The sequence below is a fragment of the Protopterus annectens genome, chromosome 8.part0 (genome assembly GCF_019279795.1).
Source record: "Protopterus annectens isolate FY-2018-M chromosome 8.part0, PAN1.0, whole genome shotgun sequence".
In the NCBI taxonomy this organism is placed as follows: domain Eukaryota; kingdom Metazoa; phylum Chordata; order Ceratodontiformes; family Protopteridae; genus Protopterus; species Protopterus annectens.
This window is the reverse complement of record NC_056741.1, coordinates 873,461,718-873,486,592: the sequence shown is the minus strand read 5'-3', so window position 1 is coordinate 873,486,592 and position 24,875 is coordinate 873,461,718. Positions and strand designations below refer to the sequence as shown.

Sequence of the window (24,875 nt, the reverse complement as noted above, 5' to 3'; positions counted from 1 at the left end):
CTTTTTTCTCAACATTGGCACATAATAACAAAGGACAAATGGGTCCTAGACATAGTGTCACAAGGCTAGAAGTTTCACTTCCATTCCCTGCCAAGGACAAACGGTTGGCCAGACCTGCCAAAACATCAGTGGGCAGAGGCACAAAAGCAAGTCTCATCCCTCATGGACATGAGGGCCATTCAACAAGTACCAGAGCAAGAGCAGGGACAAGGATTTTATTCAAGATATGAACCTATGAACCTATAAGAAAGGACAAGACCTGGAGACCAATACTGGACCTATCTATTCTAAACACATTTCTGGATATACCAAAACTCAAAATGTTGACTCTACAGCATCTTCTGCCCATGCTGGGCAAGAAGGCTTGGCTTGTGACTTTAGACCTAAAAGAGGCATACCTGCATGTCCCAATCAGACAAACATGCAGAAGATACCTCAGATTCAAAGCTGACTCAATGCACTACCAATTCTCTGCACTGCCCTTTGGCTTATCTACTGCGCCCAGGGTCTTCACAAAGTGCCTGGCACCAGTAATTGCATTCTGCAGAAAAAGAGGAATACAAATATATCCTTACTTGGATGACTGCCTCATTCAAGCAGAGAACAAGGACATTCTACTACAGCATCTGGCATTTGTAAAGAGATTTCTAGCAGGCCTAGGGTACACAGTCAATGAAAAGAAATCAAAACTAGTACCCTCTCAAGAGATAATATTCCTAGGTGCAAGCTTAAATACAACTGCCCAGATAGCTTATCTCACGCCAGACAGACAAAGACAACTGACTACCTATTTCAACCTGTTGGCAACAAAGGCCCAGTTATCTGCAAGAAAAATTCTGCAGGCGTTGGGCTTCATGGCATCCTGCATTCTACTAATTCCATATGTGAGACTGCATATGAGGAAACTTCAATGGTACCTAAAAAGTGTTTGGACTCAACATTGCCACAGTCTGGAAACAAAAATTATCCTCATCCCCTGCCTGCAACAGGAGTTTTGGTGGTGGGCGAAGGCTTGTCACCAGAACAAGGGGCAGCCATTCACTTTACCCCCAGCCAGGCAAACATTAACAACGGATGCATCAGATTATGCCTGGGGGGCCCACATGGCAGGAAGGTGTATTCGAGGCACATGGTCCGCAAACCAAATGCATCTACATACCAATCAAAAAGAGATGGTAGCTGTTCAGAATTCCCTGACAGCCTTCAAGGACTTACTTCATCCGGGACAGCTACTGATAAAGACAGACACCACCACGGTCATGACTTTGTGGAACACAGCATTGACTTACCAAGTACATCTGCAGGCACAATTCCTGCCAGGAAAGATAAATACTCTGGCAGATGAGCTAAGCAGATACCTCATGGATCCCCACGAGTGGAAATTTGATCCACAAGTTTTCAGCATGATAACAAGGAAATGGGGATGCCAAGAGATAGATCTATTTGCCTCTTCTCACAACTACCAACTAAAAAGATTCTGCACAAGGACTTATCACAGACAGGCATGGAAAGTGGACGCCCTGTCTTTCAGCTGGAAAAACTTAGCAGTATATGCCTTTCTTCCACTGCCTCTCCTCCCCAAGGTACTCCTAAAGGTCAGACAAGAGAAGCCAAAACTGATACTGATTGCCCCAGACTGGCCCCGCCAGTACTAGTATCCAATTCTAAGGAGCTTGCCTCAATGCCCGGCTTGGACCTTGCCTCAAATACCTCATCTGCTATCCCAACAAGACAGTCAGATCCTGCCCAGCCAGCTAAAGACCTTAAACCTGGCAGCATGGCGGATAATGTAGTCATACAAAACGCGCCCCTCACTAAAGTTGTGATGGATGTAATTTTGGAGGCCAGAAGGCCTAGTACCAGAAAATCTTACGCTGGAAAATGGAAGAGATTCTGTGCTTGGAACCAGGCACAAGGAATTGACACAGCTGTACCAAATATTCCTCAGATTTTGCAATACTTAACTGAGATGCTGGACAAAGGCCTATCCTTTTCATCAATTAAAATTCACGCCTCTGCTATTTTGGCTCATTACAATACAGAACTACCAATCTTTTCTCATCCTTTGTTAAGGCAGTACCTCAGAGGAGCTAAAAACTTAAGGCCTCCAAGGAGATCACCAATACCTGCATGGGACCTCAATTATGTCTTGGAAAAACTCACCCTGCCTCCTTTTGAGTCAGCCGCTACAACTGATATAAAGTTTTTATCTTGGAAAACAGCTCTGCTCCTAGCAATAACCTCTGCAAGGCGAGTCTCAGAGCTACAGGCACTCATGGCTGTGGAACCTTTTTATCATTTTTTTATCCAGACCGGGTTTCTCTGAGGACAAACCCGACATTCATGCCTAAGGTAGTCTCCAGTGTGGCCCTTAACCAAGCTATTCATCTGCCTACTTTCTATCCAAACCCACAGAATAAGGGGGAGAGAATTCTGCATTCTTTGGACATACACAGACAACTATGTTTTTACTTGGACAGAACCAAAGCTTTCAGAAAGACAGAGCAACTACTATGGGCATATGCTGCAGGATCACAAGGAAAGGCTATCTCAAAGCAGACTATTTCTAAGTGGATAGGCCATTGCATTCATTTCTGCTATTCACAGCATGGCAAGCCAGTGCCTAAGGGCATTAGGCCACATTCAGCTAGAGCAGCAGCCACTTCAGCAGCCTTCCTCAGGGGAGCACCAACCAAAGACATTTTAGAGGCTGCTACCTGGAGTTCAGTGCACACCTTTACAAAGCACTATCATTTACCACTCTACTCTAAATCCAGGGCAGCCATTACCACTGCAGTTCTGCAGGGCCTCTTAGCCGCTCCTAATGCTATATTAGCTCCAGCCTCCCAACCATAGCTTTGGGATTCAACCTAAGTGTAATGACTGCAACAGTGAAACATGAAGAACATAGTACAGTTGTGTACACTTACCATAAATGTAGATGTTCGTGGGTATTCACTGTTGCAGGCCAGGTTACCCACCCACCATCCCCCATCTCTTTGCTGGAACTTATCTGCACTTCTCTAATCTATACAACCTATATGGTGTATTTGCTTGTAGATGAAGGTATAATATATTTTGGTGCATGCAAGTTTTATTGGCATATTTTTTTTTTAGCCTACCCTTTTGGGGGCACCTGACATCTGGGGCAAGAAAAACTGAAGAAAATGGCATCAGCTGCATCTTTTATACCCCTGGCGCTCTGACGTCAGGGAAGAGACGACCGCAACCTACGCCGGACCTAGACTTTGGAATTCAGGCCGACTGAGGGTAGCCTGCCAGCATGGTAACCCAAGTGTAATGACTGCAACAGTGAATACACTCGAACATCTACATTTATGGTAAGTGTACACAACTGTACTGTTCTTTGCCTTTATCCCCCCTTAGGGAGAGTCACCAAGATATGCTCATTTGTTATCCGTGTATTATTTTTTGACCAGATTATATGTTAGAAGTGGGAATATGAGACAGATTTGAAAAGGGAAAGTAAGCAGAGGGATAGAAAGCCGTGTGGGCAAATAAGGAATCAGCAGGATGGAGGTGGGATACGAGCATACTTCTCAATTCATTAATTATGGTGAATTGCATCAGTATTTGTAATGATTCGATGACTGAAATCATCAGTGATTTGTCATAAATCTGCACTGTTTATGCTGAAAAACTGAAGCCAGTCTTATGTACATTAGTCAAATGTGAAGCTGAGAGATGTGGATGGGAGCATTTTTTGTGGAAGAGGTGCTGATGTTCTTTGTGTTTCACTGTTGCAGTCATTACATTTGGGGTAATATGCTGGCAGGTTGCCCTCAGTCAGCCTGATTAACAAAGTCTTGGGTCCAGCATCGGTTGCTGTCCCTTCTTCCATGACGTCAGGTCGTCAGGGGTATAAAACATGCAGCCGAAGCCATTACATCAGTCTTTCTTGCCGCACCGTGCCCGAAGCAGAAGCAGTTCGCAAGTGCCGGTTGGCCGACTCCTGAAATTTTAGTTTTCAAGTTTCAGAACTGAAGTCTTCAACTAAAAGCTAAGTACCCCATTGGGGAAACTTTTTCTTGCTCCTTACCGATGTCAGTAAATAAAAGTTAATAATTATATTATTTGTGGGAAGCAAATACCTCATAAGGATTTTCATTTGTACTGTATTCCTTGCCTAGGCCCTGACCACAACACTGCCTTGCTGTCGGTTTTGTGCTAAATTTAATCAACGCACTATTAAACATCGGTATATTTTCACTTCTAAATATTTTGGCTCGAGATTTAACTATCCAGAAATGTCGTCGGTTAGCAATCAGACTACCCAGAATACCAAGAAACGCAAAGAAAAAGAGACAGACCGTCGAGGTCCAAAACCGATGACGAAGCTTCTCCTAAGCCAGTCGCCAGTTCGCTGGTACTCAGTGAGGCGCCTTCGCAGCCCCTGATACCCGCTACTTTTGATTCGCAGGCCTCTACTGAGACCCATTCTGAGTCCAGTATGTCACGAGATACTTTAAGTATTGAACCCACGGATGTCTGTAACTTAGATGGGTCTAGAGCTGCTGAGCAGGCACCGGCTTCTGAGGGTGTTTTCAGGCCTAAAGATTTATATATTAAACCGATGCCATCTTCAAAACTAAGGCCAAAATCTACTTCTGTGTCTAAAAAAAACGATGCTTGGGCCACGTATACAGGCGCCAATGCCCAAAAAACAAATGATCAAAATGGCTGAGGATTTAATTACCTTGATCAGGGGTACCCATCCCCCTCCTGCTAAGAGGCCTAGGCAAGGCACTGACTATGAGTCTTCAGATGAAGTTTCTATTTCTTCTGATCAGGAATTATCTGTTCCCACTTATGAGGACTCTGATGCAGAAGATTCCATCTCTTCTGCTTCTCCTGAGGATTTTTCTTTTGGAGAAACTTTGCGTACCTTAAGGGAACACTTTCACTGGGAGAGTCAGGAATTCTCAGAATCTAAAAAGAGACTTGGGGATTTCCTTCTTCTTCCTCAGCATAGGCCTTTGGCTATACCTCCTGTTCTACACATTGTTGATGATGTTTTCTTAGAATCCAGTATGACTCCTGATTCCCTGCCTCCGGCTCCTAGTAAGCCAGACAGATGTTACAGGGTTCATGACTCCCACAAATTCCTCTTTAAAAACTGTACTGCTGACCATGAAACCATTTCTCAGGGTCCCAAGGGCATTAAGGCTTCTGCTGCTAAAAATCCTACCCCTTCTGATAGAGATTCCAGGGCACTGGATAGATGGGGTAAGAAGGTTTACACATCTGCAGCCTTGGCAATCAGGGCTTTAAACTGTCAATTTCATATGCTTAAATTTCAACAGCATGTCATGGGTTTACTTAAACAGAAAATGATGTTGATTTCTGACTGTGGAAAATAGAGTTGCAGGATTTATTGTATTCAGCTGAACAAGTTGGAAAACTTACTTTGCAATGTGGTTTTGATTCCTTGGAGGCCTGTTGCAGGGCTGCTGTAACTGGATCTGTGATAAGAAGGCATCCTTGACTCAAGGAGCAAAATCTTCCTGACCATGTTAAAGCAAAATTGTTGGATGCTCCTTTACAACAGGACAGTCTTTTTGGTAATTAGAAGAAGAAGTTTTGAAAAAGATGGAAGATAAAGCTAAATCTATGTAAACTGTAAAAGATTTCCTACAAGTGCAGCCACCCAGGTTCAGTAGGCATTGGCCTACTAAGAACTGGTCCTTTCCAGTACCCACCTGAGCCGTTCAGGTCAAACCCACACATTCCAAAGGCTCCAGGTTTCAGTCACTAAGAACTTATAGAACAAAGCAGTGGGGTGCCTCCACCTCCAAATCTGGAAGTAACAAGGCACCTTCCTACGGTAAACACTCTCAATGACTTTCCACTGCAATCACCAAGCACTTATCTTTTGGCCGTCCCTTTGGGGGGAAAACTGGCACTTCATGCACGAAACTGGCAACTGATTTCCCAGGACAAGTGGGTTTTAAATATAGTATCCCAGGGATATAGATTTCATTTCCACACATTGCCAATCCCAAACAGATGGCCAGATCCGCCTCCAAATCAATGGGCAGAGGCCCAGAAACAAGTTATGTCCCTCATGAATATGGGGGCTATTCAGTCAGTACCAGAAAAGGAAAAGGGACAAGGTTTTTATTCAAGACTTTTCTTGGTACCCAGGAAAGACAAATCATGGCGTCCAGTTCTGGACTTATTCATTCTAAATACATATCTGGACATTCCAAAATTCAAGATGCTGATTCTACAACAGTTACTAACTGTGCTAGGCAAGGATACCTGGTTGGTAACTCTAGACTTAAAAGAGGCTTACCTGCATATCCCAGTCAGGGAATCTTGCAGAAGGTACCTCCGCTTCAAAGCAGGCTATTTGCATTACCAGTTCTCTGCACTGCCCTTTGGCTTATCTACTGCGCCCAGGGTCTTCACAAAGTGCCTGGCACCAGTAATTGCATTTTGTAGGCAAAGAAATATTCAAATTTATCCATACCTGGACGATTGTCTAATTCAGGCAGAAGACAAGGACACTCTTCTAAAACATCTGGCGTTTGTAAAAAGACTTCTAATTTGTCTAGGGTACATCATAAATGAAAAGAAATCACAACTGGTACCCTCTCAAATAATTACATTCCTGGGTGCAAGCTTGAATACAACTGCCCAGATGACTTACCTTACACCAGGAAAACAAATTCAATTGATGACTTACTTCAAACAGGTGGCCACAAAAACCCAGCTATCTGCAAGACAAATTCTGCAGGCCTTTGGGTTCATGGCCTCCTGCATTCTTCTAATTCCATATGCAATACTCCATATGAGGAAACTTCAGTGGTACTTAAAGTTTATTTAGTCAACATGGTCACAGCCTGGAAACAATGAATGTTCATCGTTTTACACTGCTGCAGTCATTACACTTGGGTTATCCTACCGTCAGGCGGTTCCCCAGTCGGCCTGAGTTCCAAAGTCTTGGTCCGGCGTTGGTTGCTGTCGCCTCCTCCCTGATGTCAGTGCGACAGGGGTATACAAGATGCAGCCGACGTCATTTTCTTCAGTCTTTCTTGTCGCGCGGTGCCCGAAGCAGAAGCAGTTTGCAAGTTCCGGTCGGCCGACTCCTGAGATTTTCATTCCGAATCCAGAACCAAATTCTTCTAAAAAGCTAAGTACCCCGTTGGGGAAACTTTTTCTTGCCTCAGACCAATGTCAGTAAAAGTTAATAACTGTATTTCTTGTGGGAAGAAAATACCTCATAAGGATTTCCACTCCTATTGTATTCCATGCCTAGGCCCTGACCACGACATCACTGGTTGTCGGTTTTGTGCTAGGTTTAACAAGCGCACTATTAAACTTTGGTTTGATTCATGAATTACCATATAGGTGGCAGTACACTAAACACAAAAAGTGTGATAAGAGACTTAGGGGCACAGGTGGACAGTGGTCTCACCTTCGATAACCACATCGCCACAACAGTCAGGAAATCCTTCTATGTGGCACACCTCATCACGAAGGGCTTTTCATCCAGAAAGAAGGAGGTCATTGTCCCACTGTACTCATCCCTCATTAGACCCATTATAGAATACAACGCCCCATTTGGTATGTACCTCTCAAGACATCTGCAACAACTGGAAAGGCCTCAGAAATACCTCACTAAAAGAATCACAGGCCTAAAGCAGATGCCCTACGCTGACCTTAAAAACTCCAGCTATACTCTGTCGCATATCGTCTACTCAGAGGCGATCTCTGCTTAACATACAAGGCCATGTCAAACCCAGAGCTGTTGGACATGCTGCACTTAAAGAAATCCCAATCCCTCAGAGCTACACGCTCCAGGGATCTAAACCTTGTCATCACAATAAACAAAACATGCTGGAGGGATAGGTTCCTGACCCAGAGACTCCCCAGACTCTGGAATAGATTGCCCATACATGTCAAGCAGAGTGCCTCTTTGGACCTCTTCAAGAGGAACCTTGACAATTGGATGGGAGAAAGGAAATTCACCCCAGGGATCACGTCAGTCGCCCTGCTAGACAGGGGTCCAGGAAAGTAAATAATGTGGGAAGAAATAGCCAGGGAATTGTTATGGCTAGGCTTGTATAGGCCCTAGGGCTGATAGCCTAGTACCAACCTATGAACCTATGATTTTGCCCGACATTATTTTGGCAGAAAATTCAATTACACCATGCCGTCGGAACTTCCGACGACCGCAATGCATAAAAAGCGCAAGGACAAGGACAGGCATCCGAGGCCCAAAACTGACGACGAGGCCTCTTCTAGGCCGGTCGCCGGTTCTCCGGTTTTCAGCGAGGCGCCTACGCAGCCCCTGACCACCGCTTCCACAAAACCACAGACCACCTCCGACTCCCATGTGGAGCTGGCTGGGCCTTCGGACACACTAGGTTTTCAGCTTTCTGATCCTAACCCTACAGAGGGAACCGAAGTAGCTGATCAAAAACCACAGCACAGAGGGTGTTTTCAGACCTACCCAGTTAAACCATTAAACCCTCTGCTAAGTCTAAGCCCCCCTTAAAAGCAAAGAAACAGACACAACTCTCTCCAGGGCAGGCGTCCATGCCTAAGAAACAAATGCTAAAAATGGCTCAGGACCTACTCACCCTGATCAGGGGGTCCCATCCCCCTCCTGATAAAAGGCCCAGACAGGATGCAGACTATGAATCTTCCGACCAGGTGTCATTTCCTCAGACCTAGGATATTCTTTACCCCCTTATGAGGATTCTGATGCTGAGGAATCAATTCCATCAGCCTCTCCGCCTGAGGATTACTCCTTTGGGGAGACCTTACATACCATGAGGGAACATTTCCATTGGGAAGGCCAGGATTACTCAGAATCCAAGAAAAGGCTCAGAGACTTCCTTTTATTGCCTCAACACAGACCCCTTGCTATCCCGCCAGTTTTAGATATTGTGGATGATGTGTACACTGAATCCAGTTTAAACTCTGACTCAGTACCCCCAGCCCCAGTTAAACCTGACAGATATTACAGAGTCCCTGACTCTCACAAATTTCTGTACAAAAGCCCTGTTGCTGACCCTGAAGCTATTTCTCAGGGACCCAAAGGGATTAAGGCCTCATCAGCAAAAAACCCAGTTCCCTCTGACAGATTCCAGAGCATTAGACAGATGGGGAAAGAAGGTATATACGTCTGCAACTTTAGCAATAAGAGCCTTGAATTGCCAGTTTCACATGCTAAAATATCAGCAATTTTTGATGTCTCAGTTGAAACAAAAGATGCTTCCATATTCAGATCTTCCTAATTTTAAAAAAATACAGGATTTATTGCATGCAGCTGAACAAGTGGGAAAACATACTTTGCAATATGGGTTTGATTCCTTAGGGGCCTCCTGTAGAGCAGCAGTTACAGGCTGTGTCATTAGAAGGCATGCTTTGTTAAAAGAACATACGTTACCAGATCATGTAAAGGTCAAATTATTGGCTGCACCTTTGCAGCGGGATGTGCTGTTTGGAGTTAAGGCAGAGGAGGTATTAAAGAAGATGGAGGATAAGGCAAAATCTATGCAAACGGTGAAAGATTTCTTACAGGTTCAGCCTCCTCGTTTTAGCAGAAATTGGCCAACAAAGAATTGGCCCTTTCCAGTCACAGATAGACCTCAAAGGGACAGATACAGACGTCCAAGAGGTAGAGGTCAGGCACAAGGCCCTTACAGGCCTCGACAATGGGGTACATCAGGCCAGAAAGAAGGGGAAGACAGGCCTCAACCTTATAAAAAGCAGCCTCAATGACTTTCCACTGCAGATGCCAAACAGCTCTCTCTTGGCAGCCCCCTTAGGAGGAAAACTGGCACTTTTCTATCACAACTGGCATTGCATCACCAAAGACAAATGAGTTCTCAACATTGTATCTCAAGGTTACAGGTTCCACTTTCACACTCTGCCAAAGTTAAAAGGAATGCCAAATCTGCCACCAAATCAATGGGCAGATGCTCAAAAACAAATTACAGCACTCATGGACATGAGAGCTATTCAAAAGGTACCACCACAGGAACAAAGACAAGGATTTTACTCGGGACTCTTTCTGGTTCCCAGAAAGGACAAAGCTTGGAGACCCATTCTGGACCTTTCTTCACTAAACACTTCCCTGGATGTTCCGAAATTCAAGATGTTGACACTACAGCAGCTTCTTCCCATGCTGGGCAAGAAAGCTTGGCTCGTGACTTTGGACCTCAAGGAGGCATACCTGCATGTCCCTATCAGACATAACTGCAGAAGATACCTCAGATTTCTAGCTGGTTCAATGCACTATCAATTCTCTGCACTGCCCTTTGGCTTATCTACTGCACCCAGGGTCTTCACAAAGTGCCTGGCACCAGTAATTGCATTTTGCAGGCAAAAAGGAATTCAAATTTATCCATACCTGGACGACTGCCTGATTCAAGCAGAGAGCAAGGACATTCTTCTAAAGCATCTGGCGTACGTAAAAAAGTTATTAAGTTGCCTGGGGTACACAGTAAACGAAAATAAATCAAAACTAGTGCCCTCACAACAGATAATATTCCTGGGTGTCAGCTTGAACACAACGGCCCAAATGGCTTATCTCATGCCAGACAAGCAAGGACAACTGACTCAATATTTTCATTTAGTGGCAACAAAGACCCAACTCCCTGCAAGAAAAATTCTGCAGGCCTTGGGTTACATGGCATCTTGCATACTACTAATTCCATATGCCAGACTGCATATGAGAAAACTACAATGGTACCTAAAGAGTGTATGGTCTCAACACTGTCAAAGTTTGGAAACAGTTATACCACTAATTCCTTGCCTACAACAGGAGTTTCAGTGGTGGGCACAAGCTTGTCACCTCAACAAGGGACAGCCTTTCACTCAACCCACAGCCAGGCAAACACTGACAACAGATGCATCGGATTATGCCTGGGGAGCACACATGGCTGGAAAATGTATCCAGGGCGAGTGGCCCACAGAGCAAAGACATCTCCACATCAATCAAAAAGAGATGCTAGCTGTACCAAATGCTATTATAGCTTTCAAGGACCTGCTGCATCCAAGACAATTACTACTAAAGACAGACAACACCACAGTTATCTGGTACATAAACAAGCAAGGGGGCACATACTCCTACCCCCTCTGCAGACAAGCCATGACCTTGTGGAACACAGCTCTAAACTACCAAGTTCATCTGCAAGCACAATTCCTGCCAGGAGAGAAAAACAAGCTGGCAAACGACCTAAGCAGAAACATCATGGACCCCCCACAAATGGGAATTGAACCCACAAATATTCAGAAATTTAACACAAAAATGGTGGAGCCCGGACATAGATCTGTTTGCTTCCCCAATGAACTGCCAATTACAGAAATTCTGCACAAGGAGCTACCATCCACAAGCATGGAAAGTGGATGCCCTCTCATTCAGCTGGAAAAACTACAAGTATACGCTTTCCCTCCTTTACCTCTCCTTCCAAAGGTACTCATAAAAGCCAGGCAGGAAGAGCCAAAGATGATCCTGATTGCACCAGACTGGCCACGCTAACACTGATACCCAATCTTAAAGAACTTAGCACAAGAACCACCCTGGATTTTGCCTCAAATCCCACAGTTGCTGCCACAGCACAACAATCAGATACTCACAGCCAGCTAAAGACCTTAAATCTAGCTGCATGGAAAATTCCTTAGTCAAGCAAGCAATGCCTCTCTCCAAAGCTGTTATGGATGTCATTCTGGAGGCCAGAAGGCCTAGCACCAGGAAAACATACTCTGATAAATGGAAGAGATTCTGTGTCTGGAACCAAGTGCACAGCCTTGACCCTCTTGTCCCAAACATTCCTCAGATACTTCAATACTTAACTGAGATGCTGGACAAGGGCCTCTTCTTTTCATCCATCAAGATTCACGCCTCAGCTATTTCTGCTCATTACAACACGGATCCACCAATTTGTTCTAATCCTTTGCTCAAACAGTACCTCAGAGGGGCTAAAAACATAAGACCGCCCTGTAGAGCACCTACACCAACTTGGGACCTTAACTTTACCTCCTTTTGAGCCAGCTAGCACAGCAGAATTAAAATACATCTTTTGGAAAACTGCTCTGCTACTGGCAATAACATCAACATGAAGAGTTTCAGAATTACAGGCACTAATGGCAGTGGAACCTTTCCTCATCTCCCACCAGGACAGGGTGTCTTTAAGAACTAACCCTACGTTTATGCCAAAGGTGGTATCAAGTGTGGCTCTAAACCAAACTATTTACTTGCCAACTTTTTATCCAAAACCACAGAACAAAGGGGAGAGACTACTACATTCTTTGGACATTCACAGACAGTTACGCTTCTACTTGGACAAAACCAAAGCTTTCAGAAAGTCTGAGCAATTATTGGTAGCATACGCTGCAGGAGCACAGGGAAAAGTAATTTCAAAGCAGACTGTTTCAAAATGATAGGACACTGTATATGTTTCTGCTATAACCAGCATGGGAAACCTGTACCTAGCAGCATTAGATCTCACTCCACCAGGGCAACAGCCACTTCAACTGCTTACCTCAGAGGAGTACCTACCAAGGATATTTTGGAAGCAGCAACATGGAGTTCTGTGCATACCTTCACCAAACATTACCATTTGCCTTTATATTCCAAATCCAGAGCTGGCTTCACCACTGCTGTACTGCAGGGCCGTATAGCCACCCCTAATGCCTTATAGATCCAGCATCCCTACCTCAGCTTTGGGATTCCACCCAAATGTAATGACTGCAGAAGTGTAACACGATGAACGTAGTACAGTTTTGTACCTACCATAAATGTAGATGTTCGAGTGTAAACACTGCTGCAGTCCAGGTTACCCTCCCTCCTTCCCCTATTACTTTCTGGTACTTACCTAGGTCATCTACCCTTTATTACCTATGGGGAGTATTTGCTGGTAACTACAAATGGTTGTTTGCTTTTTTTTGTATATTTTACTAGCAATTTGAATTGCCTACCTATTTGGGGGCACCTGACATCTGGGGAAAGAAAAACTGAAGAAAATGGCATCGGCTGCATCTTATATACCCCTGTCGCACTGACGTCAGGGAAGAGGTGACAGCAACCGACGCCGGACCTAGACTTTGGAACTCAGGCCGACTGGGGAACCGCCTGATGGCAGGATAACCCAAGTGTAATGACTGCAGCAGTGTTTACACTCGAACATCGACATTTATGGTAGGTACAAAACTGTACTTTCCTATCATACCTTACCTGCAACTAGAGTTCCTATGGTGGGCAGGGGCCTGCCACCAAAACATGGGACTGCCATTCACTCCACCTCCTGCCACCCAAACCCTAACTACAGACGCATCAGACTATTCTTGGGGGGCTCATCCGGCAGGAAAGTGCATTCAGGGCAAATGGAGCCCAAATTAAATGCACCTTCATATCAATCAGAAATAGATGCTAGCTGTACAGAATGCACTGACAGCCTTCAAGGACTACCTTCATCCAGGACAATTAATGATAAAGGCAGACAACACCACAGTTATGTGGTACATAAACATGCAGGGGGGTACACATTCATACCCACTTTGCAGACTAGCCATGGCATTGTGGAACATGGCCTTGACCTACCAAATACAACTACAAGCTCAATTCCTGCCAGGAAAGCTAAATACTCTGGCAGACGAACTAAGCAGAAATCTTATGGACCCACACAAATGGAAACTGGAACAACGAATTTTCAATATATTGACACGCAAATGGGGGGAGTCCAGACATAGATCTTTTTGCTTCACCCCAGAACTCTCAGTTGGACAAATTCTGCACAAGAATTTATCACATAAAAGCATGGAAAGTGGATGCTCTATCATTCAGCTGGAAAAACCTATCAGTCTATGTCTTTCCCCCTCTGCCTCTGCTCTTTAATGTTCTACTAAAAGTCAGACAGGACAAACCAAAAATAATTCTAATTGCTCCAGACTGGCCTCGCCAACACTGGTACCCACTCCTGCGCAATGTGTCACACCTTCCTCCGTGGCACCTGCCTCAGACACCTTACCTACTGTCTTGGCAGAACTACCAAATTCTGCGCACACAGCTCCAAACTTTGACTCTTGCAGCATGGCTAATCATCTAATTTCACCCTTGGCATCCCTCAGCAAACCTGTGATGGATGTCATTTTGGAGGCTAGAAGGCCTAGTACTAGAAAATCTTATGCTGACAAATGGAAAAGATTCTGTGCCTGGAACCCATCACAAGGAATAAGCACAGCAAAGCCCAATATTCCTCAGATTCTGCAATACTTAACTGAGATGCTTCACAAGGGCCTATCTTTTTATTCCATAAAAATCCATGCCTCTGCCATTTCAGCTCATTACAACACAGAACCTCCCCTCTTCTCTCATCCTCTGCTAAAGCAGTATCTCAGAGGGGCCAAAAACTTAAGACATCCCAGGAGAGCACCAACACCTGCATGAGACTTCAATTTTGTTTTGGAAAAACTCACTGTCCCTCCTTTAGAGTCAGCTGCTACTGCAGACCTAAAATTTCTCTCCTGGAAAACAGCTTTCCTCTTAGTAGTCCCTTCAGCTAGAAGGATTTCTGAATTACAGGCTCTTATGGCAGTGGAGCCTTTCATTATTTTTCATGCGGACAGGGTGTCTCTTTGGACCAGTCCATCTTTCATGCCTAAGGTGGTATCTAGTGTGGCTCTTAATCAGACCATTCATCTGCCAACTTTCTTTCCCAATCCACAAAACAAGGGTGAGCAGATTTCTGCATTCATTGGATATAAACAGACAACTTAGATTTTACTTAAACGGGACAAAATCTCTAAGAAAATCTGAGCAACTATTGGTGGCATTTGCTGCAGGGGCAGAGGGAAAGGTGATTTCAAAGCAGACTATTTCCAAATGGATAAGCCATTGTATTCGATCAGATCTCATTCCACCAGGGCTGCATCTACTTCTGCAGCCTTTCTCAGAGGGGTTCCTACCAGAGACATTCTAGAAGCTGCTACCTGGAGCTCAGTTCATACGTTCACCAAACATTACCATTTATCTCTCTTCTCTAAATCCAGAGCTGACTTTGCCACTGCTGCCCTGCAGGGCCTTATAGCTGCTCCTAATGCTGTATAAATCCAAACTCCCAACCATAGCTTTGGGTATCTACCCAAATGTAATGACTGCAACAGTGAAAGACGAAGAACATAGTACAGTTGTGTACACTTACCATAAATGTAGATGTTCGAGTGTATTCACTGTTGCAGTCCTGGTTACCCACCCTCCAGCCCCCTGTTTTTCTCTTACTACACCTCTACTTTTACTGTACTTATAAGCCTTTTTGGTGTATTTGCTTTTGTTTGGAGGTATATTTTTTGTGTTTTAAATTGTATATACATATATATATATATGTATGTGTGTATATATATATATATATATATATATATATATGTGTGTATATATATATATATATATATATGTATACACACACACACACACACACATATATATATATATATATATATATATATATATATATATATATATATATATATATATATATATATTGCTCCCCATTTGGGGGGCACCTGACATCTGGGGCAAGAAAAACTGATGTAAAGGCGTTGGCTGCATGTTTTATACCCCTAATGACCTGATGTCATGGAAGAAAGGACAGCAGCCAACCTGCCAGCAGATTACCCAAATGTAATGACTGCAACATCTACATTTATGTTAAGCGTACACAACTGTACTTTACCCTGGTGGACAGGCCTATCTTTTTCTTCCATCAAAATTCACGCCTTTGCCATTTCAGCCCACATCCCTACTCTTCCTGCTATCCTTTCCAATCCCCTGAAGAAGCACCTCTGTTTGACCTCAATTTTTTTTCCAGAAAAGTTGACTACCTCTCTATGAACTGGCAGCTTCTACTGATGTAAATTTCTTAACTTGGAAGACTGCCCTTTTACTGGCTATTACCTCAGCTAAGAGGGTTTCTGAGCTGCAAGCTTTATGGCAGTGGAACCATTTCTCATATTCCACCCAGAGTATCAGTTAGGACTAATACATCTGTTATGTCCAAGGTGGTCATGGACACATCCTTGAATCAAGTAATATACTTGTTCACCTTCTTCCCCAAGCCTCAGAACTAGAGTGAAAGAATCCTTCACTCCTTTGATGTGCACAGGCAGCTTCACTTCTATCTTGACAGAACTAAATCCTTCAGAAAGTCAGACCAACTCTTTGTTTGCTTTTGCCATTGGCTCTGAAGGGAAATCAGTCTCCAAACAGACTTATCTCCAAGTGGTTCTCCCACTGTATTTCCTTTTGTTACAGCCATCAAGGCAAGAAGCCTCCTGAAACTGTAAGAACTCGCTTTACTAGGGCCACTTCTACCTTTGCCACCTTCCTGAAATGAATACCTACAAAAGACATTTTGGAAGCTGCTGCATGGTCATCAGTGGATACCTTTACCAAACACTTCCACTTATCAGCCTTCTGCAAGTCTGGGGCAGAATTTTCCACTGCCATCTTGCAGGGCATCATTTCTTCTCCATAATCTACCTTCCACCCTCACCTCAGCTTTGGGAATCATTCCACAAGTCAGGACTGCAACGGTGAAAAATGAAGAACATAGTACAGTTGTGTACATTTACTGTAAATGTAAATGTTTGAGTGTATTCACTGTTGCAGTCTTCTTTCCCTCCCTTATTCCCCTTTTTTTGCCTATTGTAGTAATCTGCTGGTATTTTCTTCACTAACCAGAGGACCCCATGGTGTTCATCCTGCAGGCCCCCTTTTGCTATCCTTGTCCCTTGCTTATGGTTCATCCCGGGGGCTCCTACCTTCTAGGTGGCAAGAAAAAACTGATGTCATGGCATCGTCTTGTTCCGTTTGTACCCCAGCATACTGACATCAGGGTAGGGTGTCTGCTAGCCTTAGGAAGAGGGAGATTTTTACTCTGGTAGTTGGACAGTCCAAGTGCTTCCACAGCAAAAAATCCCAAAAGTCAGGACTGCAACAGTGAACACACTCTTACATCTACATTTATGTTAAGTGTACATGACTGTACTGTACTTTTGCTGCACCATAGCTTGACTCCAGTCTCCAGACACCGACTGCTGTTTCTTTATTACCTTAGATAACTTGGGTATGGAGGAAGGCATCCCCAATTGTTGTTCTGCATGAATTCTTAGGCTAATCGGTCACTGTTATTCTTTGTAAACCAGCTGCACCCCCACCCCCCAATAGGGAGATAAGGCATTAGTAGCCATCTATATATCCTCTCCATTTTCGATTACCAAAAGTATGCCAAGGAATATATTGCTGCATGGTAAGGAGATAATGCTTCACAGCAACTGGGAATATCACCTCTTGCTTACAGGTCCCTATACAAAGGACAAGAGTTTGTGCACCTCAGACAGTGAGCTATAGCAGGAGTCATAATGAAGGGATCAGGGAAGCAAATATCTTGGAAATGTCTCACATAGCCAGAAAGGAGGCCGAGTTCAGAAGAAGGCCACAAGACAGTTTTACTTAGGACTCTCTTCAGTAGCAGTCTCATAAATGCAGCATTAAGAAGTTGAGCCATTTCAGAAATTATACTGAAGGAGTCAGGGGAATGTTATACATGAACAGAATGTATGCAGAAAAAAAATCATCATGAGGTAATTGTAACACCCCATCCTATGCACTGACATTCTATAGTGCAGATCATTAATATGCTGAGCCATGTCAGCAGTCAGAATAAAGGCATAAGCTTTACTCCATGTGCATCTGCCACTCAGCTGTACTTAGCTCATTTGTGTAAATGATAGCAGTATCTGTAGCTTGACATATATTGAAATTGATTTTTGCTGTACAAAGAGAAGTGCTGTTTCTCATTGTTTATGTATGGGTATTGAGGGTGCTCTCAGTGACCTGTTGTACACTTTTCAACCACAAAAATAATTTTTGTAACCCCTTTTTAGGCATGTGTGTCATTTTGATCTTTTTATGACCAGTTTAAAGTTTTGATATGGGAGTATAGGAAAGAAATGAAAGGTGGAAGCAAGCTAAAGGTAGAACAGAAGGTGAACAAATAATGAATGAACAGGGTGGAGGTGAGGTTGGAGGACTGAACTTTTTTTTGTGGCACAGGTGCCCTTTTTATTAAGAGAAGGGAAAACTTGGGGAAGGAAGTAAAAAGAAGGTGAGCAGGGTAGGTTAGGTAGCAGGGAAAAACAAATGACCATTAGGATGTTGGGTAACACAGTGAGGGAGGGGGAACACAACGTTGAAAGAGACATCAGATAAATAAAATGAAGACCGTGTTTTTTGGGGCATAGTTAAACCAGCCGGTGGGCGTGGATACAGTAGTGGGGAACACTAGGTTCTGAGATAGGATTGCATAGTTTCCCTTATGGTATTAGCTTTTTCTCTGAAGTATGTGAGAAGCGCATATACTTCACCCACATGTTGAAGCATGGCATCAAGGAATATTCTCGAGGTATGTGCAGATGAAATATCTCCACTGTTTCCCCAGTAGGTTGCTGAGAGATCTTTGTTAGTTAATGTATGTAGAGCCACACTTTGCTTGGTATCCACTGGGTTGGTACTCCACGACTCCCACAGATCTGCAGATCAGGTAGACACATTTCTACAGTTTCCTGCATGGTGTGCCTCTCCACACAGTACCGGACCACTATGTCAGTGTCCTGGAGGACTTGAAGTGATAAGTATGATTTGATGACCCTATATCTCTGGGAGTGATATCATGTAGTGTTGGGCAAATCAGCTGCAGGAGTGATGTTGCACAGTGTTGAGCCTGGGAGACATGTTTTGAGCTTCCTATCGGTACTCATTTACAGTGGCTGAGGCAGTTCAAAGCATATTTGCACCATGTACTCTGTCTGAACACAGGCATATGGCAGAGTTCAAATCTGAAGTGAGCACAGTGTCATTATACAATATTTAGATTTTTTTAAATACTCTGCCATCTTGTTTTGCCTTATCATATGTGGCACTTCATTATACAGTCCTCAGCATATAATACGCCTAACGACATTATTTGGCCTAGCCAAGTTGTGTAGCTGGGTTTTCCTAACCATCACCCATTCTGTCCATGGCTGCTTGTCTGGCAGATTTGCTTAGCATGATGTACCAGACTTTTCTAAATCAGGCCACTGGATGGAAAATGAATTGAGAGGCAATTCATTTGAGGGTAGGGGCAAGACCTGTGCACCCTCACTACTAATATATTCTAACTCTAAAGTTGTAGAATCTTACAGAAAATTAAATGTTTTTTGTGTTTGCAAGAGAACCTGAATGTCTTTTACATCTAAGGTTGTGCAATGTTAGAATTAGTTTATTTGATATCATAGTGGGGGAGTGTGAGAATGTATCACTTCATATGGGATTGGGGGCTTCCCTCTGTGCAGAACTTCTGATGGGAAATTATTGTGTTTCTTAAGTGATTACTCTTTTTCACCAAGATTAATGTTTACATTATGCTTAATGTCAAGTAATTCCAACTTTCTTCCAGAGATAGGCAGCAGTTATGACGTTTAGGGGAGCTGCAAAGGGTTTAGAAGTTCTGGTGAGGGGTCGGTCTGACATACTTGTTGGCCTATTCCTTACCTCCTGACCCTCAACTCTCAGAAAGAGATATGACTGGCGAGCTCAACTTTGGGAATGAACGGGATATTTGGATATCACCTCTGGCTTAAATGGGGAAGCTGGTGAGCAAACAGCAGCGAACAAATGAGTTATAGGACTGTCACCTGATAGGAATGGCTGGCCTGTTGAACTCACTCCAGGGGCCCTCAGGAGGGATGAATGGGTCAGCTGGGTGAAGAAAAAAGGAGCCATATGTTGGCTGAGTAGATTATACAAAAAAAAATCAGCTTTTTTGCAAGTTTTAATCAGTTGGTTTTCTGTCTCCAGAAATCTTATATGGTGTCTCAAGTAATCATTTTCTCCCTAAGGTTGTTTTGGTCATCATCTTCACCAGTGTATTATTTTATTAGTGTTTTTCACTGGACACTCCCTCCATGTTGAAAGGAGGCTGAACTCCGCTGTTAAGAGTGCGCTGTGTGAGTGCATAGACTAGACTGTTAAGTGGCATCCTGACTTATTTGTTCCTGTTGTGATAGGTTCTCCTTCCAGACCTGCATCCAGATGTACATTGGCTCAGTTTGGTAGCATCTTAGTGTCAAAAAGCAAGCAAGAAGGTGCTGCAGGGTTTTAGAACACATTTCATCAGATGAATTTTAGGCTTTGCATCTGCTGCCACAGACATCCTTTTGTAAAAACATTGTAAATCAGTAGTCTAGAGATGTTTATTGCTTTTAAGCTGTACTCCATAAACTGCAGTCAGGAGCAGATAACATGGTTAGTCACTATCCACTGTCATCAGAATTTTGCTTCATAATTGGGTTTACAATTATACTGTGCGTTGTTACATTGGTATGTCCATATAATGAATTAAGATTATAACAATTATGAGGAGGAATGGTTATTTGTTAGCAGTAAGTTTTATAATGTATGGTTTCCACCTTGCAGTATGTCCATCTTTTCCTTCCCTTAAATGTACTAACTACCTGGTGGGTCGCTGTGATACTTTCAGCACAGAAATTTTGTGGAATACAGGAATTCTTTGTAGTCAAATTAAATTTGTGGTCCACAACACATTGATGGGTGCCAGTCTGAACAGTAAAATTCATGTTTCACTCTACTACCCTTTAGAACCCATTAAACTCAGTAAGTCTAAGTTTGAGTGGTGGCACAGAGACATGGTTTACTAAGGTGGAAACTCTTTGTCACAGAAATATATTACTGCAAAGCAGCAGTGTTGCATTTTTTTAAAGTGTTTACTGCAGCTGAGCACAAGAAAGGTCTGCAGTGGTCCATCTGTCTGATACCTGCTAACTAGCTCCACCATTTAGAGTTCTTTAGATGTAGCAGTCCTTACTGGTACATACAACCAAGGCCTCCCGTGGTGCCTTTAGCTTTTGTTTTCACTGATAGAATTGGTCATCATGTGGTATGCTAGTGTCTGTTTTGGAGGTGCATCTGTTTTTAGTGGCTACAAGGAAGTGCACTTATTAAGTTTCTTACTTATTTCTCAATTCTCTGTCATTGGTGTAGACATGTCTGGATGATTGCATCCTCTTCCTCATTAAGGTATAGCTTTTAGCTTATATTTTCAACTGTATTCCCTATGTTCTGTCTGGCATCTGAATCATCTAATAGACATTTGATTCATCTGCTCAATTGGACGGACACGTCTCATTCCTGAACTTGAGCCTCCAGCATCCCAGAAAAAAATTTTGCCAGTGACCATGTTTTGTAATTATTGTGGAAATGTAATAAGAACATTGTCCAGGGAGTTAATTTACAATCTGATGTCATTTTCATTCATTCCTCAACAAATGGGTCATCTGCTTTTTCCAGCTCATGGAACACAAACTGTTGAGCTGCTTTGTTACCCATAATTTACTAGTCCCCTACCATACCCCAGATCTCATTTGCTGCTTTTGCACATGGGCATGGTCACTGTCAGCTCTTGAACAGTAGTAGCTTTTGTCAGTAAATATAGAAATGTCTTTTAACAGTTTTTTCCCTTTTTCTTGGTAATGTTTTCTGCGTATCCTCCCTTGCCTTTTCCTACACTTTCTAATGCAAGTCTTCAGTACCATAGTTGTTTTCCCTTTCTTTTTTCTCCCTTTTACCTTTTGAGGTATATTTTTTATTACCATTGTCGGTAATACTTTCTGTTTATCTTTATTTTTTTCCAAAAAAAAAACTTTTTAACTTTTTTTGTGGAATAGATATAGCTGAACAAACATCCAAATTAAACGGAAAAAAAAATGCATACCATGTAGCCATAAATTTCCGCTGTCTGATGCACATGCTGTGTGTGTTTATTGTTTAGGCTTGGCTTACTGAGATTCTGCCTGTGATAATTGTAAGGCTTTTAACCCTAGGGCCCTTATTGATAGGAGAAATACATTTTGAGAGGATTACTCCCATCACAATCTTCTGATACAGCATTTGGGGCTCAACCCCTTAAAAAACTTGACAAAAAAGAGGCTAAAAGGCTTTTCCCGGACCCTCAAAGTTTCTCATCTCCGGGTTCAGAACAGCCTCTAAAAATTTCAAAACCTTTGGGTCCAGCCTGTGTGGTTCCAAAGAAAAAACCTTTGGATCTGACCTATTTTGTCTCCTTCTCTGATCTGACCTTTAGTTTCAGATGAGCTGAATCTGAGGATCCCATATCTGTTGGTATCAGATCCGAAGATCATTGTGTCTTCTCTGCCATTTCTGTCTCTGAGTGGACCATCTTTGAGCACGTTGGAGCCAGATGACACTCGGAGCCGCAATGTCAGCCCCAGATCTGGGATGTTGGAGACTACTCTGAGGTTATCAAAGCCATCTCTGCCCCTCAAGAGCCTTGGTGCTGGACAGCTTGGCTCCGACTACCCTGCCTCGAGTGGTTTACCTTTGAATTGGAAGGAGCTGATGGTCTGGAAGCTTGTCTTCTCAGAGTCGTCCGTCTCCATTTCTCCAAGGCATTCTGCTTTCGAGGTAGTGGAGAGAGTTTTCTCTGCTTCAAGAGAAAGGACGTACACTCTTTCCTCTACACCTGCTTTCCAGACCCAGTTGTCTTTGCGTTTTGAGCCTCAACTTCTTGCACCAGCCCAGAGTCTCCAGGATACCCAGCGGGGTATATTGATATCTTCTGATACTTCTCTGGAACATCTCACCAAAGAAGTCCCTGGAAAGAGAAAGTGCAAATGGAAGATACTGATTTCATTGAGGAGGAAGAGTCCCCACGATCACCACCTGATGACATCTCCTTTGGAGACATACTAGAGATCCTCAAGCAAAGGGGTGGCTGGTCTACCGACAACTCCTGGAAGCTTTTGGAGTTGGCCCATCAACCTCCTGGGTGATTCCACCCACAGATGAGCTCATTGATTTGATCTTTCAGCAGACGTAGATGGAACCTGATTCCATTGAGCTGATCCCCAAGAGACCAGACAGGATCCTGGCACCACCCAAGGACAGAGAATTTTGGAGCAAGGGAGTACCAGTTCATGCCATGGTCATGGCTGTAGCCACAAAAAAGGAAATTGCAGAACAAAGTTCCTCTATTCATCCCCCTGACAGGGGGTCTAGGGCGTTGGACATATTCGGGAAGCATTTATATTCTTCAGCGACTTTTGCACTTTGGGTGCTGAATTATTTGGCACACTTCACTAGACTCCAGAGTAATTTGATCAAATAACTTACCAAATCCCTCTCTGGGACCATTACTTCTGAGGAAGAGAGCTTGATTGCATCACAGCTGGCTACCCTACAATCTATTTCAAATTTGTCCATGAGGCTTATCTCACATGCAGCTGAAGGTACCTCCAGGTCGGCGGGTTCAGGCATTTCCATTAGGAGACATGCCTGGATATGCTTCTGTGATTTTGTGGAGCCCTTCAGGTCTTACTTTGTCAGTGCTCCCTTTGATGGGAAGTTCTTTATTTGACCGCAAGGTTAAAGACACACTATTCAGGTGTGAGCAGGATGTTAAAACCCTGTCTGCTGTGAGTGAGTGTTTTTCACCATCAGAGGAGGCCCACAAAACCAAGGATCTAGAGACACCTTCTCGGGTAAATCCTACCAGTGCTCCTGAATGGAGTTCCAATTGTCCACCTCTAGAGGCAGTGGGGGGTCATTTATCCCTGCACCAGAGAACCTGGCTAGAGATTATAAAAGATTCATGGGTGCAGAAGATTGTTTTCAGAGATTATATAATACCCTTTTCCCTACCCACTCCTTAACAGTAAACAAATCCCCGATGTTCCACCCTATCAGAGGAAAGCAGCAACATTAGAAATAAAAAAGCTGCTACAAAGAAAGTCATCCAAGTGGGCCTCCTCACCAGAAAGAGTCCGGATGTTACTCTATTCTTTTTAGTTCCAAAGAAAACAGTGGACTGGAGACTAGTTTTGGATCTCAGCATTCTGGACAAGTCATTTCAGTACATGAAGTTACAGATGGTTGTAGGTCAGTGCACTCTGCCTTTCCTACAGAAGAATGGCTGAACGTTCTCAATAGATCTTCAGGATGCATACTATCATATAAAAATGAGCAGACAGTCCAGAAGATACCTACGCTTCTGGCTAGGAGCCAGTCATTACCAGTTCAGAGCACTGCCTTTTGGTCTCACCACAGCAGCCAGGGTGTTCACCAAATGCATGGCAGTAGTGGCAGCTCACTTGAGACTGCAAGGACTCTGAGTGTTTCTTTACTTGGATGACTGGCGCATAACTGCTCTGACCGGGTATAATCTGATCAAAGCATGAGATTATGTACTCCAGGTATACTCCCACTTCTTAATTGCTATCAATCACAACAAATCTCAGCTAGAACCAATTAAAATTTTAGAGTTAAGGGTGCAAGCAGTATGATTCCAGATCAAAAAGATCATTCAGAATCCCCCTCTCAGCTCAATTGATCCTTCAAGCATTGGGGTCAATGTCTGCTGCTATAGTTTTGGTTCCATTAAAAAGATACCACATGAGAGTTCTTCATTGGACCTTAGCAACTCTGTGGTCTACTCTTCACCAATCCTTATCCACCCAAATCAAGATAACTCAGGCATGCAAAAATTTCCTCCTTTGGTCGATTAACTGTGCTTGGATAATATAAGGTCACCCCATCACTCTCCGTCATCCCAAGGCTATAGTTACCAGACAGTTACGTTTTTGTCTACATAGGACAAAAATTTTCAGGAAATCAGATCAATTATTTATCTCCTTTTCAAATTCAAAATTCTGCAAACCAGTTACTAAAGTGACCTTAGCCAAATGGTTAACTGATTGTATTTCCTTTGTTTACAAAACATTGGTTTGGACTTTGCTAGAACTTCTAAAAGCGCATTTTTCCAAGT

General features: G+C 43.4%; 1 protein-coding gene across 5 annotated transcripts in view; it reads left to right on the top strand.

Annotated features, from left to right (window-relative positions):
* The window catches only part of CXXC1 (CXXC finger protein 1), a 1,961,705-nt gene that overhangs the window by 1,071,082 nt on the left and 865,748 nt on the right, over window positions 1-24,875 (top strand). The window lies entirely within an intron of this gene.